At 38.4% G+C, this 15,473-nt stretch overlaps 1 long non-coding RNA gene across 1 annotated transcript; it reads right to left on the bottom strand.

The window, feature by feature from the left end:
- Positions 1–8,028: 8,028 nt before the first annotated feature.
- Positions 8,029–10,822, bottom strand: LOC148213586 (uncharacterized). The gene is made up of 3 exons (XR_015794475.1): positions 10,683–10,822; positions 9,444–9,510; positions 8,029–8,954 (listed from the first exon to the last, which is right to left on the bottom strand). It is a non-coding gene; the product is annotated as an uncharacterized LOC148213586 (long non-coding RNA).
- Between the last annotated feature and the right edge of the window lie 4,651 nt (positions 10,823–15,473).

The raw sequence follows: 15,473 nt of genomic DNA, 5'->3' as shown, positions 1-15,473 counted from the left end.
AAGGCTAAAAGATATGACGCCGGGAGATGAGCCCCTCAGGTCGGAAGGTGTCCAATATGCTACTGGGGAAGAGCGGAGGGCATTTCCAAGTAGCTCCAGAAAGAGTGAAGCGGCTGGGCCAAAGCCGAAAGGACGTTCAGCTGTGGATGTATCTGGAAGCGAAAAGAAGGTCCGATGCTGTAAAGAACAATATTGTATAGGTACCTGGAATGTAAGATCTATGAACCAAGGCAAGCTGGATGTGGTCAAACATGAGATGACAAGATTGAACGTCGACATCTTGGGAATCAGCGAACTGAAATGGACGGGAATGGGTGAATTTAATTCGGGTGACCATTATATCTACTACTGTGGGCAAGAAACCCTTAGAAGAAATGGAGTTGCACTCATAGTGAATAAGAGAGTGGGAAAGGCAGTAATGGGGTACAACCTCAAAAACGACAGAATGATCTCAGTGCGTATCCAAGGCAAACCATTCAAGATCACAGTCATCCAAGTCTATGCCCCAACCACTGATGCTGAAGAAGCTGAAGTTGATCGCTTCTATGAAGACCTACAACACCTTCTAGAACTAGCACCAAAAAGATGTCCTTTTCATCATAGGGGATTGGAATGCTAAAGTAGGAAGTCAAGGAGTAATCGGAATAACAGGCAAATTTGGCCTTGGAGTACAAAATGAAGCAGGGCAAAGGCTAATAGAGTTCTGTCAAGAGAACAAGCTAGTCATAGCAAACACTCTTTTCCAACAACACAAGAGACGACTCTACACATGGACATCACCAGATGGTCAATACCGAAACCAGATTGATTATATACTTTGCAGCCAAAGATGGAGAAGCTCTATACAGACAGCAAAAACAAGACCAGGAGCTGACTGTGGCTCAGATCATGAGCTTCTTACTGCAAAATTTAGGCTTAAATTGAAGAATGTAGGGAAAACCACTAGACCACTCAGGTATGACTTAGATCATATTCCTTGTGAGTACACAGTGAAGGTGATGAATAGATTTAGAGGATTAGATTTGGTAGACAGAGTGCCTGAAGAACTATGGACGGAGGTCCGTAACATTGTACAGGAGGCAGCAACTAAAACCATCCCAAAGAAAAAGAAATGCAAGAAAGCAAAATGGCTGTCTGATGAGGCTTTACAAATAGCTGTGGAAAGAAGGAATGCGAAAAGCAAGGGTGAAAGGGAAAGATATAAGCAACTGAATGCAGATTTCCAGAGAATAGCCAGGAGAGATAAGAAGGCCTTCTTAAATGAACAATGCAAAGAAATTGAGGAAAACAATAGAATGGGGAAGACTAGAGATCTCTTCAAGAAAATTGGAGATATGAAAGGAACGTTTAGTGCAAAGATGGGCATGATAAAGGACAAAAAAGACAGGGACCTAACAGAAGCAGAAGAGATTAAGAAGAGGTGGCAAGAATACACAGAAGAACTATACAAGAAAGATCTTAATGTCCCTGATGTCCACGCTGGTGTGATCACTGACCTTGAGCCAGACATCCTAGAGAGTGAAGTCAAGTGGGCCTTAGGAAGCATTGCTAACAACAAAGCTAGTGGAGATGACAGGATTCCAGCTGAGTTATTTAAAATACTAAAAGATGATGGTGTTAAAGTGCTGCACTCAATATGCCAGCAAGTTTGGAAAACGCAACAGTGGCCACGGGATTGGAAAAGGTCAGTTTACGTTCCAATTCCAAAGAAGGGCAACGCCAAAGAATGCTCAAACTATCGCACAATTGCACTCATTTCACATGCTAGCAAGGTTATGCTCAAAATCCTACAAGCTAGGCTTCAGCAATATATGAACCGAGAACTACCGGATGTACAAGCTGGGTTTCGAAGAGGCAGAGGAACTAGAGATCAAATCGCCAACATTCGCTGGATCATGGAGAAAGCACGAGAGTTCCAGAAAAATATCTACTTCTGCTTCATTGACTATGCAAAAGCCTTTGATTGTGTGGATCACAACAAACTGTGGCAAATTCTTAAAGAGATGGGAATACCAGACCACCTTACCTGTCTCCTGAGAAATCTGTATGCGGGCCAAGAAGCAACAGTTAGAACCGGTCATGGAACAACCGATTGGTTCAAAATAGGGAAAGGTGTACGACAAGGCTGTATACTGTCACCCTGCTTATTTAACCTATATGCAGAGTACATCATGAGAAATGCCAGGCTGGAAGAATCACAAGCCGGAATTAAGATTGCAGGGAGAATCATCAACAACCTCAGATATGCGGACGATACCACCCTAATGGCAGAAAGTGAAGAAGAACTAAAGAGCCTCTTGATGAGGGTGAAAGAGGAGAGTGCAAAAGCTGGCTTGAAACTCAACATTAAAAAAACTAAGATCATGGCATCTGGACCCATCAATTCCTGGCAAATAGAAGGGGTAGAAATGGAAGCAGTAACAGACTTCATTTATTTGGGCTCCAAGATCACCGCAGACGGAGACTGCAGCCATGAAATTAAAAGACGCTTGCTCCTTGGGAGGAAAGCTATGGCAAGCCTAGATAGCATATTAAAAAGCAGAGACGTCACCTTGCCGACAAAGATCCGCATAGTCAAAGCTATGGTTTTTCCAGTAGTAATGTATGGCTGTGAGAGCTGGACCATAAAAAGGCCGAGCGCCGAAGAATTGATGCCTTTGAACTGTGGTGCTGGAGAAGACTCTTAAGAGTTCCCTGGACTGCTAGGAGGTCAAACCAGTCAATCTTAAAGGAAATCAACCCTGATTGCTCATTGGAAGGATCGATAATGAAGCTCAAGCTCAGATATTTTGGCCACCTAATGCGAAGAGAGATCTCTTTGGAGAAGACCCTGATGCTGGGAAAGATTGAAGGCAAAAGGAGAAGAGGACGGCAGAGGATGAGATGGTTAGATAGCATCACTGAAGCAATGAGCATGAAACTGACCAAACTCAGGGAGGCAGTGAAGGACAGGAAGGCCTGGCGCAATATGGTTCATGGGGTCACGAAGAGTCGGACACGACTTAACGACTAAACAACAACAACAAGACTAAACAAGTTGGTTCCCATGAATATGCTGTACATTTATATAATCATTTCCAAAATCCTGTAGCAAAAATTCTAAAATTCCATTATTCCAAGTTTGTCTGATTCCTTAATTCATTTATAACTTTCTTAAATCAGATTCTTATTTAGTTTTTTGCTATTTAGCTCTAATTTTTTAAAGTTCTTAAGCTTATAGTTATTTTTTCTTTTATTCAAGAATGAAGGTAAACTCACCAGGTAGCTTCTCAAACTTGTTGTTTTGAAGATTTCTAATGTCCTTAAGGTAGTTGAATAGGTAATTTTTTAAAGCAATTAGAAAGTGAGTTAGCAAACTCAGTGTCCTTTAAAAGACTCCACTGTGGTTGAGAGCATGATGGATCCCTTTGTCTCCCGGTGCTCGTATCCATGGGAAACTACTGTCCTGCGGTCTCCTCACAAGGAACATCCATCCAGAGTACAAGTAAGCAATCTCCCATCCTCTCCTTATCCAGAGAGGTTCCATGGGACTGGTCTACTCGCCAGTTATTTGGTCATAGCTACGGTCATCATCTCTGCTCATTCACAGATATCTTAGCTCGCCATTCCTTACCTGGCAGCTCCAATCAAGACTGGACTTTCTGAAAAAAGAGCTAGGAAGAGAAGCAACTTAGGCTCTAGTGCAGAATGCTCTTGATCTCACAGAAAAACAGGAATTAGAACTAGGTTCAATAAAGCATGTGTCAAGTCTTGGTTAAGATGAAGATCAGTCTTCCTCTGTGAGGTAATCCAGACAAAGTAGTCCTGTGAAGTAGCCCTGAGAGGTAGTCCAGACAAGAAGCACAACCAGGAGTACTAGCTCTATATTTACTGTTCAGTTACATTAACAGAATCTTGCAAAACTGAAAGTATTTCTCCCCTCCTTTCAGAAGGGTCCCTTCTGAAATGTTCCATACCTTCCCCCCTTCTGTGGGCTGAGACATCTTTTACATGCCAGTTGTCCAGCCTGCAGCTCTCCCTCCTGTCTCCCAAGGTCATTCCCACATATCATTACACTACCTTATGCCTTCCAGGTGTGTAAGAGGAGTATCTACCCTGAGCTAACATGCGGATTATCAATAATGGCATTACACTGTAGGCTAGCATAGCTAAATGATACCAGGTTGAAAAAGATTGTCCTAGGTTTATATATTGGCTTTAAATGGATACAAACAGCCCATGTGGTAACTCTAATAGACACTTTAAGAATTCTTGTAGATGAAAGACAGGGTAGTAATTTCTAGGGGGCAGGGAAGTAAATAAAAGCATTGTTATATGTGATAAAATTCTTGTTTCATTTTGGAGGATTTGAAGTTGACATCCTGTCTATACTAATCACAATGTTTTTGCTCAGAAGACAGAAAATAAAAAAGAAATCTGTATTTCAAGTAACTTTACTTAATTTTGCCACCCACGGTCATTGTCACTGGGAAAGGGGTGGCCTAGAAATGTAGTCAAATAAATACATTTCCACCTGCTATCATCTGCTTCATTTGATTTTTAGGTTGCAGCCCTGTTTTTACCAAAAAAACAAGTACAGTTTACTTACTTCTAAGTATAAATGTACAAGATGTACTGGAAATTATTTCAGGACCTTACAAATTGCCATCCAAATGTCAGTGGATAAAGTGGCGTTAAAACAATCAATCAAACAAAGAACAGGAGAAATAAATCTTAGACCTGGTCTTGTCTTGGTCTGATATAACAAACCCAACAAAAGCTTGGGACACACTGTAGATACAGGTAGTCCCCAGTTTAAGAATGAGTTCCATTCCCAAGGTCTGTCTTTAAACTGAATTTGTATGTAAGCCGGAATACTAGTATTGTATATAATACTGTATAAGTAGTATTGTGTAATGAACTTGAACCATTGTGTATTTAACTCAAATTTTGCTCCAATAGGCTCCGTTCTTAACTATGGGTCATCTGTAACCCAGACATTCTTAACCCAGGGACTACCTGTACCTGCTTTTGTGGCACTGTAGAACCTGTTTTGACCAATGAAGCTGACTTGGGGGGCCTGATGTGTCAGAATAGAAGCTCTTTTTCCAGACTGTTTCTCATTTCATGACTTCCCTGCTGCCCACTTGTGTGGGAGCTTCAAAGCTAAAAAGCACTCCTCTGGAATTGTAAAGGCTTCCTGAAGTGGCAGATAGTGCCTTTTCAGCTTTTGGGAAAATCACAATCTGCTCAATTCTCCTTTAAAAAAGAAAAGAAAAGAAAAAGAATCAGCCTAATGGAATTGCCAGTGTGGTTGTGACACTCTACCCAGCACGAAACAGGAAGTCTGGAAACTGTATCTGAAATCATTCTTCCCTCAGGGACAGGCACTTGTCTGTTTCATAAGGAGCAACTTCTCTAGCTTGGAAAGTACATTATCAATCACCCATGAGGTAAATTCCATGTAATTGATAATGGAATCTTAAAATGTTAAAATCTTTAAAATGTTAAAATCTTAAGCCGCCCAGAGTCACCCACTGGGGGAGATGGGCAGCATACAAATGTAATAATAAATAAAAATAAATAAATAAATAAAATGTAAGATTTGGCTTGAATTCTAAGAATGCAGAAAAAAGGGGCCATATAAGTTGGTTTTCCCAAATATGAAACAATGCCCAGGATTCCCAGGCTGCATTACTCCTCTTCTGCATAGTGATGCAGAAACTACTGTGAATCCCACAATTTTATGAAAGCCCAGAGTTCAAAGGCTTAGTGGAATGCATAGATTCTCCACTGCCAGATTTCTAAATACATGCATGAATGTGTGTATTTCTTTCTGTGTGTATGGGCGTGTAGGGAGGTAGACATTGAAGAATGTGGGTTTAGCCTTATTATCCTCCAGTAATGATAATAAAAATTAGTTGCATCTTAGGCTGACCCACATTTTGCTGTGTGGCCCTACGCATACCACTAAAGGCCTTAGTCAAAAAAAAAGTTGCATACTATCACCAAATCAGGCTAAGACATTTTGTGCCCAAGGCACACTGAGAAATAGCATTGTCACCCTTTAAGTCAAACTGCTAGTATTTATTGCTGTTATTATGGCACCAGTGGCATAAAATTCTACCACATTCAATTTTTATGTTCCTCCTGACATACTCAACTCCCACTTCCCTATAACAATGTAAGTGGAAGCATACTAATTTTTGCTCCTTTTGCCAAACATTCATTCCTTGCAATAGATCATAAACTACTCAGTATCTTTCTACTAGCATTTGCACTTTTGTATTTTTAGCGGACATCCTACTGAGGTCCAAATTATCACTTGTTTGTTTATTTATTTACCATTTATATATAACTCAAGATCACTCACTCCATCTTCCCAGTCAAACTCAACTAATTTTTGTTTTGATACATTAATTTTCAGATTCATTTATTTCATTGCATCACACAATCTATCTAACATTTGCTGCAAATCATTCAGGTTCTCAGCCAACACCACAGGTTTCTCTGTATGCAAAAGTAACCACAGATTCATATCCCCAACTAACAGACCTTTAATGTCACCACAAACATTCTTTATTAATTCATCCATAAAGACATTAAATCACCAATCGTATGTCCTTGCTCAATATTGAAAAAAACACCCCATTTATTCTGATGCATGCTTTACTTCCATAATATACTGCTCTTATCGAATTCTGTGGTTATCCTTCATATTTTCTCAAAACAGTCCATAATTCAAGCATATTTACTTTATGCTCTAAGTCAACAAGTGAAAAAGCTTTCTCATGTTTACATATTTCTCAGGAACAAATAGTGAAAAAGTAGCTTTTAAGTGGGAGTATCAAACAGTAAACAAACATAGAGCATCTCATGTCTACCTGTCTCATGGAGAAGCATATCATTGGAGTTTATACTGTAGTACATCAATGTATGAATCCAGCTGGTGGAAAACAACTGCCCCAGTGCTAGCTTTTCTGTTCTTTACTGATTCTTTGTTTTCTTATGTATGTCAGTGTGAGTCTGCAGTCAGGAACCATTTATACTTTAATAACTGTACAGCACTTAATAAACTGCAAATGAACAAGGTTGAAATAGCGTTGTGGCAATATCCTCCCTAATGGAGATAAAATGCCTTTTGCCAAAACCTGAACACACACAGTTTGGATAACAGGGTTAATCCTGAATCACATTTTATGATTTATATTCTTATTGTCTAAACTTGAAGACTTCCAGAATGTTGATAGCCAGATGGTTCCATGAAAGATCCAATCATAGTTTATAGAATCATTAACATCTGGGTGAAGGTGCAGACTGAGATAGCAGATATCTATTGCCAATGACCCTTCAGCAGCCTTAGGGTTTCTAACCACATGAATGAATCATGGCAGTCCCAACTAGGCATGTGCAGTTAAGATGCTCCAATAGAAAGCAGAACAAACGTCCTTTGCTCATGTACGTTAGACAATATTTGCACACAATATCATCAACACATTTTTATCTTCTGTGGTTTGCTGTGATGTTATTTGATCACTGAGAAATCTTTTTTTTTTTTTTTGAAGAATAGAATAGTAGTAGCACTTGCTCCATAATCTTTAGAGCTCTTCTTTTGAGGTGTGGTTTCCATATTCAGATAAACCTACTCATGGGCATCATTTTACCACTATGATTTTTTAAATCAATGTTTTAATTAGCACTAAAATGGTGTTTTGGCTATCTTTTTTTATATAATAAAAGAGCAGTGTAAAAGCACTTTACTGAAAGTGTGTTAAATGCTATGCTGCTGATTTTAGTAATGATTAAAGAAAATGCAAACACACATCCCCCCCCCCTTTATCAATTTAGCCTTCAATTTTCCAGTAAAACATTCCCAGTCTACGCTTCTGACACAAAACAAGTGTGAAACATTTCTTTGGATATTTATTTATTTTTATTTATTTATTTATCATATTTATATAGCCATTTCATTGGTAGTGAGCCCAAACAAATTATATGTAGCCATTTTGTCCAGTAAAGGACATTTCAAAGAGGTTGAAATCTCAAGGGACAAGATGTTAATAAACAAGATTTTCTTCTTCTTTTTATGATGTAGTTTTCTCACCTTTTAAATAAAAAAGCAAATACTATCTGCTACCTGTATAGGGACCACTACGTAAATGTTTGTATACTGGCTCTTATTTGCAATCTCTCTTCCTTTTTCCTAGGCAAAAGTTTCAACTTATGGGAGTTTGTGTCTGAACAGAAAGTAGGAGCAAAAAGTAAGGGTTTTCTGCTACAGCCTTTACTGACTTTTATTCTCAAACTCCAAGAAAAACAAAATCAAATATTGGATTTCTCTTTAAAAAGAGAGAAAATTTCTGAACTTTTTAAACTAGCATCATGATATAAGGTAAATTTACTAGGGTAAACATATCAAAATTATATCTCCAATCTAATATTGTCCACATGTGTCTTGCAGCATTAAGTGCAGGTGCTAGCATGCAACCAATAATTTCATAATCCAAAATGAGAAATATTATTATTGATAGCATACTTCAGGTATCCATTTCTTTCCGTTACTGCAGCATCTGACAGGGTGTTCAAATGGACAATGGGCTTAGTTTTTCACACACTCACACATCTTTTTGCTCCTCAACCAGTTTTCTGGTTGTATGTATATAACTGACACAAGTTCCACCTGTTTCAGCAGCACCAATATGAGAAACCCCAGAATCGGTTACAGAAGAGAAGTATGTATAGGCTTACTCCTTCTGAAAGCACTACAGTAATGGTTTGAACTCTGCCTTCTATCCCAAAAAGTGTAGTACCACTTTTATAGTTCAAGATTATGCAGATTTTCATCAGTCACCGAAAAATATATTCTGTTTGCCCATTCTGTCAGGTACATCTTTCCTGGTTTCAGTGTCTTCTTGGTCAGATGATTGCCTAAAGCCTCATAGACTAATAGAAATCAAAGATGCAATGCAACTTGCCTAAAGAGATTGGAAAAAATAAGATAGAATAAAAATTCTGCCACTTAATCTAGTACATTCCTCTTACTTATAGTCTATAGTTTTCCAGGAGTCAGAAAGAATTTTCAGGGCAGATAAAATCTTCTACAGAGAATAGGATATTCTCTGCAACCCTGTATATTCATGGATCTGCTGCAACCCTCTGCTTCCGAACAGTTTTGGGCTTGTTCCTCTGACTAGAATGGTTGAATATGCAGGAACGTAATACTTTAAATCCTGTATATACATGCAAATGGGTGTTACCAAATATATTAGACTATATATTTGTCAACAGTTCAGTACAACGGCCCCATATCCTGTTCCAAACCATCACCTCAAGTGGACCAGCTGACTCATTTCATAGTTGCTGTCGCTAATTTAAGTGCCTAAGTCAGTTCAAGAATGAGTGTGACAAGCAGTCACTTCCTCATGCAAAGTTTTTGAACTTGTGTTATTCTAATTATCTTTTACCTTTCAATTTCTCCAGAAGAGATCAGCACTTACGCATATCAGCAGCCCCATCATATCATCCGGTCTCCTGAAATAGTGAAACAAGTTTATTTAAGGAATGTACTGTGTTTATAGGAAAGACCTGTTGACAACCAAATCTTGGAAGTGATCTTGAACAGTCCCAGAAACAGGACAAACTGTCCCTAATACAAGTCACTGCCAGATGTGTTGGATCACAACTGCCACAATCCCCAGGTGTCATTAGATTGGGAAGGTTGCCCTACAGAATATAGAACTTGCTTGGCACTGGACTGGGGTTTTTCTCCATACAACTGGAGTATGAAATTTCAATGCTTGTGCTTATGCAGGGGTGTGTGTGTGATTTGTGTGTGTGAGTGCAAATAACCTCAAAGGGTAAGCCAGTAGGGCCCTTTGGGCTAGCCTCAGATTTAGACACTGGGTATGGGTTGGTTACCTTATGTTGTTTCTATATGTCATACAATCTTAATATTATTTTCATTGTGACTTAGGGGCCTCAAACATGGGATGTGGCTCAAGCCTCTGGATTTCTGAGAAGTCTTGTATGCATACATGGGTTTTGGTGTGTGTGTGTGTGTGTGCGCGCAGGTGTGCAGTAGGGAACTTGTAGCACCACTGCTTTGCTCACTCTGACCTAATCCCCATTTTTCCTACCAGTAATAAGTATTGCTTTAAGACACCAGCCCCTAATTTACAAAACATGGAAACAAAACACAATGGTCCTGATGTGTCTGCCTGTTCTTTCTTTTGTGGCTGCTCACATTTTCACTACACAGCTCACCAGGCAAGGATGAAGACTTTTCTTTTAAGTGGGAGAAAAGCAGAAGGGAAAGAGGAGGCTGTGAAAACCTGCAGTCGCACAGTTCTTCATCTGAGTGTGTTGAAAGGCGCTGCTGTCAGTTATTTTTAGGTATTTGTTAAAGTTCATATCATCCAGCTTCCTTAAACAGCACGTTGTAGTGCAGGCTTTTTTGTTTTGTCAGTCTTAACATGCCATATGGAGAGCTCATATTTTTAGCTAGCAAACATTATGTAGTTTCATGGGGTTAATTTCTCTCCCTCTACCATCATATATATATGAAAGCCTTGACAACTAGCAGATTCTGAGCACCAATAAAATATTGGCTGTCACCCACCAAAGTCTACCATGGACATATTTGCGTATCGCTGGGTATTAATTTTTATTTTTAAAATGAAAGGAGTCCCCCGTGCTAGTACTACCCTATTTTTCTGGATCTTGTATTTCTTTCTTCAAAGCTGCTGTGATTCCATTGTTCAAAATGGCCGCAACAGGCAGATAAGATGCATGTGACAGTTTGAGTTCTCCAGTATCATACAGTTGAACAACCGGTGGGTCAAAGCAAACTGTAAATGAAAGCAAACAAGAAACTGTAATCAGCAGATTATTATGTATTAAAGATACATGAACAGATTTGAAATATTTGGGTGTGTCTAGAGAAACCAAGTCTAGATCTGCCCTGTAATCATTTAGACAACCACTGGATGACAACAAAGAAACACAGAACTCTCTTTACTGTCATCTAATAATAATATGGCTTTTTGTATCCTATACTAGTAGTCCTAATGTGCCTTTTTATTTGAATGTGATGTAGCATTTATAACCCATGGTCCACAGATCATACACATTTCCCCCCACATAATTATCTTCCATGATCCCAGAGCCACTTCTTTAATCCATGCTAAAAGTTGGTAGCATGTTTTACTGCCGAAGTTCAACAATAAATGGTTCATTGTGCTACTGACATTAGTTTCTAATATCTTTTAAAGCCATTCAAATTTTTGGAAGCACAATGCTTCAGATTTTCAGGGAGTTGGTGGTGTATTTTACTGGAGTCTTTCCCACTTTTTGTCCTAGCCACACCTACTTTTCTGAGCCTTGCTGCCATTATATTTCTTGAAGATAAAGTGTGGTCCTTAGCCTGAAAAAAGTTGCCCACTCCTGGTCTAACATCTAGCTTTTGTGCCATTCCACATTGATTAGAAGTCAAGCTGGAGATATCTTGCTTGACTGTACCTGCAGCGGAGGTTTGACAAGTGTCAGGGCTTCATAGTTACTCTATTTCATGTATGTGTCAGTGCTGGCATATTCATAGTTATGCAAAAATATCTAATGTATGATTCTTGGATCTTACATTTTCAGGTGCAGGTATAGTTTAAGTAGACTTCCCCAACCTAGATGCTCTCTGAATGTATGGATTTTAGCACCCAGAATTCACAGGCCATAATGGCTGTGAAATTCTAAGAAGTGAAGTTCTTCAAATTGAAAAAAGCTGCCTTAAGGAAGCATCTCTAAGGCAGATATAGAGGTTACTGTTATCTCTCAAATCCCCGCAAATGGTACAACACTCTAGCTATTGTGCTATGTAAAAGAATTGTATAAAATTAATTATTGCCTGCTCCAGTTGAGAAATGGATTCAAAAGATGGCTTGGATTGCTGTTCAAAGATATCCCATATGACACCGTAATTGTGTGGGAGGCCAGCTCTCCAAAGGCAGTGAGTAGTTTAAAAGGCACATAACCACAAATGACTGGCTGTCCACACAGTAAAAGCCCCCACATGGATCATTTTAAAGTGATGATCATGCAGTGTGCTGTCATCTATCTTTACTTGCTGATGTTGGCTTGAATGATTCATGTTTTCAGTTTTGAAGAACGCTAAAGGGACCTATCCAGCTCTAGCTGCCTTCATTTTATCACCTAGAAGTCAACAGCATTACCTATTATTCCATTTTCCACCAATCCAGCATCATCCAAATATCTTGGACTACAGTTCCCATTATTTCCAGCTACCTTGAACATTAGATACTTCCATTTCTTTGGGCTTGAAAAGATGGCTGTATTTAATTCATTTCTGGGCTTTAAAAACTGACATATAACATCTGATAACACAGCTTAGTGGTGAACTATTGTTCTGTTACCACACAGAAGATCATAATCACTTCTTTGGTTTTACACCTAAGATGCTCATTTGCACTTTGGGTCCTCTTCATATGCAAAGGCTGGGCCAATCAAGATCAGTGTCAGTCCCTTGTGTCCTCATGACAGTGTGAGGCTCAGGAATCTACAGTAAGTTGATTAACTATTCGCTTAACTTTTGCTCCAGAGGAACTTTGTGAAGAAGGTTTTCCTCCATTTCCTCTAGAGCTATAGGGCAAAGCAAGCCATTTTCCATTATTCCCACCTCATCCTGTCTTCTTAGATTTTCTCCCCACTTCCTCCTATAGCCAAGGTGCTCTAGTGTCTTGCCATCTTCTCACCCAGTTGCCTCTTATGTACTGTGGTTGCTTGCTTGTTTTTATTTTAACCATTTTTTTTCCTCTTGTGAAAAGCAAACACTGGTTAAAATGGTGGGCAGGGAAATAGGAGGCTGCTGCAGGCAACTTTTAGTTCATCGTCATTGGCCAGCTGGAGGAAATATATCAAAATCCATGGGAAGACCTACCTGCATGAAACTGTTGCTGAAGATGTGAAGTGTGAGGCTGGTGGCTGCATGGAAATGCTCTCTTTTTGCAACAATATCAGATCACCAAGGAGCCCGATTTATCATCTGCTTAAGTCTTTTTGATAGCATTACAAGTTCTCTCTACTCTTCCTGCATGATATTTGTGTATTTGATTATTCCTAACTCCTGAGTCATATTTAACATTTCTTTCTGGCTGAATTTGTTAGCTTATAAATTTTATTGTGATAGAGCTTGGCATGGTTTTGTAATCTTAAGGATTATTTGTACAGATTGAAACAGATAATATTAATTCTTTAGTACTTTGTAATTCTGTTTAAATTTTTGAACCAAAGGCCTCTGAAACCAATTTGTCTGTTCACGTTATTATAGTTTAATCACAGAGATCCATCACAGTTCTTTTTTTAATTCAACTGAATTTTTATTACAGCCTTTGGCCAATTTACAAAGTGCAATGAACTCCACAATAGTCTATCATTCTTAAAATTAACTTATCATAGAGTGGGTATGTCATTAATAATGTACCCACTTATCTTAATACATCACTCATTTTTACAGAACTAGGGTTGTTATTGCTATTACAGTAGATCATTTTTGTTGAACTAGTATTGAAAGAATTATGGTCCTGATTCTATAAAAGCTAAAATTGTGTTTCTAGGAATGGGATAAAATAACATGTTCTAAAACACTTAAAATAATACAGTACTTGTGACTAAATTCTAAACTATTTGCTACTCAACTCCGAAACAGAAATCCCAGCACATAACTCTGATTTGCTTTCAGGTTTCTAGATAAAAAATGGGGGTTTCCAGACAAAAGTTTGAAATAACCTACCTATAACACTGTCTACAATAACTGAACATTGAACAAATATTCCTATATACATCTTAATATAATAATTGCAAATATGGTTGCTAAAAATGAATGAATGAATGAATGAATATAGATATAGATATAGATATAGATATAGATATAGATATAGATATAGATTAGATATAGATATAGATATAGATATAGATATAGATATAGATATAGATATAGATATAGATATAGATGTATCAAGGAGTCAGGTTACATATTACTCCCCAGGCTTTCAAATGGTAAGAGAAGTTGTATGAGACAGCCATAGGGTTAAAAAAAGATGAAGAGAGTGGGTACTGCTAGAGCAGATGTGTGGACTTCAACTCCCAGAATTCCCCAGCCAGCCAATTCTGGGAGTTGAAGTCCACACATCTTCAAGTGGCCAAGGTTGAGAAACACTCTGCTAGAAACTATGGTAGTATCAACGAATTCCTGGTTGGTTTTGGTGAGCAAAAAGCCAAGATTCCATTGGCAGGACACACTGCAGGGGGTTATTGCCTTTTAAAATGTGTGCATTTTACTACATAGCATCCAAACAATGTGTACAACATAACCCAGTGGGGAAGACTATGCTCACCTTTTTTCAACTCTTCATGGCTGTCTCACATGTCTTCTCTCAACATGTGAAGTATGTTGTCTCAGGATACAAGTCACTAGATTGTGGTGGGATACAAAGGGAATAACTAAAAATTAAACACTGCTAGCAAAATCATCTGTTAATTTGTGAGTGTCCTTTGAAGGATGCCTGCACAGAAAACAAGTGGACTGCAGACTTATTTCTCTGTAAATGTAGTTATGATTAGACTATAAATTCTTTTCTAGTTATAGTGGTAGCGTTAGTTATTTTCATACTAGCCCCATTATTTTTCTGGTCTCTTCCACAGTCATACTAGAAAATTGGAGTTTTTGTACATCTTCAACACATATTATTTCCATGCATTTAACTGAGAACTGCTGTTCCTGGGCAATATAAAAATATAATAAATCAGTCGGTTCCATTCATTGTTTTCAGTCAACTAGTTCTTCCAAGGGAAATGGCAAGTTGGAATGGACAAGATAGAGCTCACTCTTTACAAAAAGGAAAAAAAAAATTATTGAGCAATTTGAAATTGCCTCTATTCCAGAATTAAATCTGTAAAAATTTCAGTGACCGACTAGATGTATTAACTCAAAAGTAAGCAATAGTCTATTCAGTGGAATCTTTCTTCATTGGAAAATGTTGGAAGAGAAGGAAGGACATGCTTTATAGAACAATTAATGGCTGCATTTACAAATATACTTAGCTATTTGAAATAAGACTTAGCCAATTTCACGTGCATAACATGCTCAGTTTGGTTACTTTTAAACTTGGTTAGGCTGTGCAAACCCATCCTGTTGGCTTAGCTTATGATTCAGTACATAATGCAAACCCAGAAAATGGGCTAATTCAGAATCCATGTTGAATATCTTGTGGAAACCCAGCCAGTGGGTATGAAACATGAAATGCAGAGCAGCTGAGGATGGATTCAGAAGTCAACATTTGCCTTCCTTGGGACAATGCTTCTGACTTTGCCTCAGTTGCATATTATCTTGTACATACGTATTCTGCTTTTTACCAGATATTTTCACACAATGTCCAGTGAAACTATAAAATTTCTCGTCATATGTTTAGATGGTTTAAAGGCAGCTA

This window comes from Python bivittatus, unplaced genomic scaffold (assembly GCF_059951505.1).
Source record: "Python bivittatus isolate LINGU-HERP-01145 unplaced genomic scaffold, Pbiv_v1 ctg000980_np1212, whole genome shotgun sequence".
Taxonomy (NCBI): Eukaryota; Metazoa; Chordata; class Lepidosauria; order Squamata; family Pythonidae; genus Python; species Python bivittatus.
Note: the sequence above shows the minus strand (reverse complement) of the source record. Positions and strands in the feature narration are given on the sequence as shown.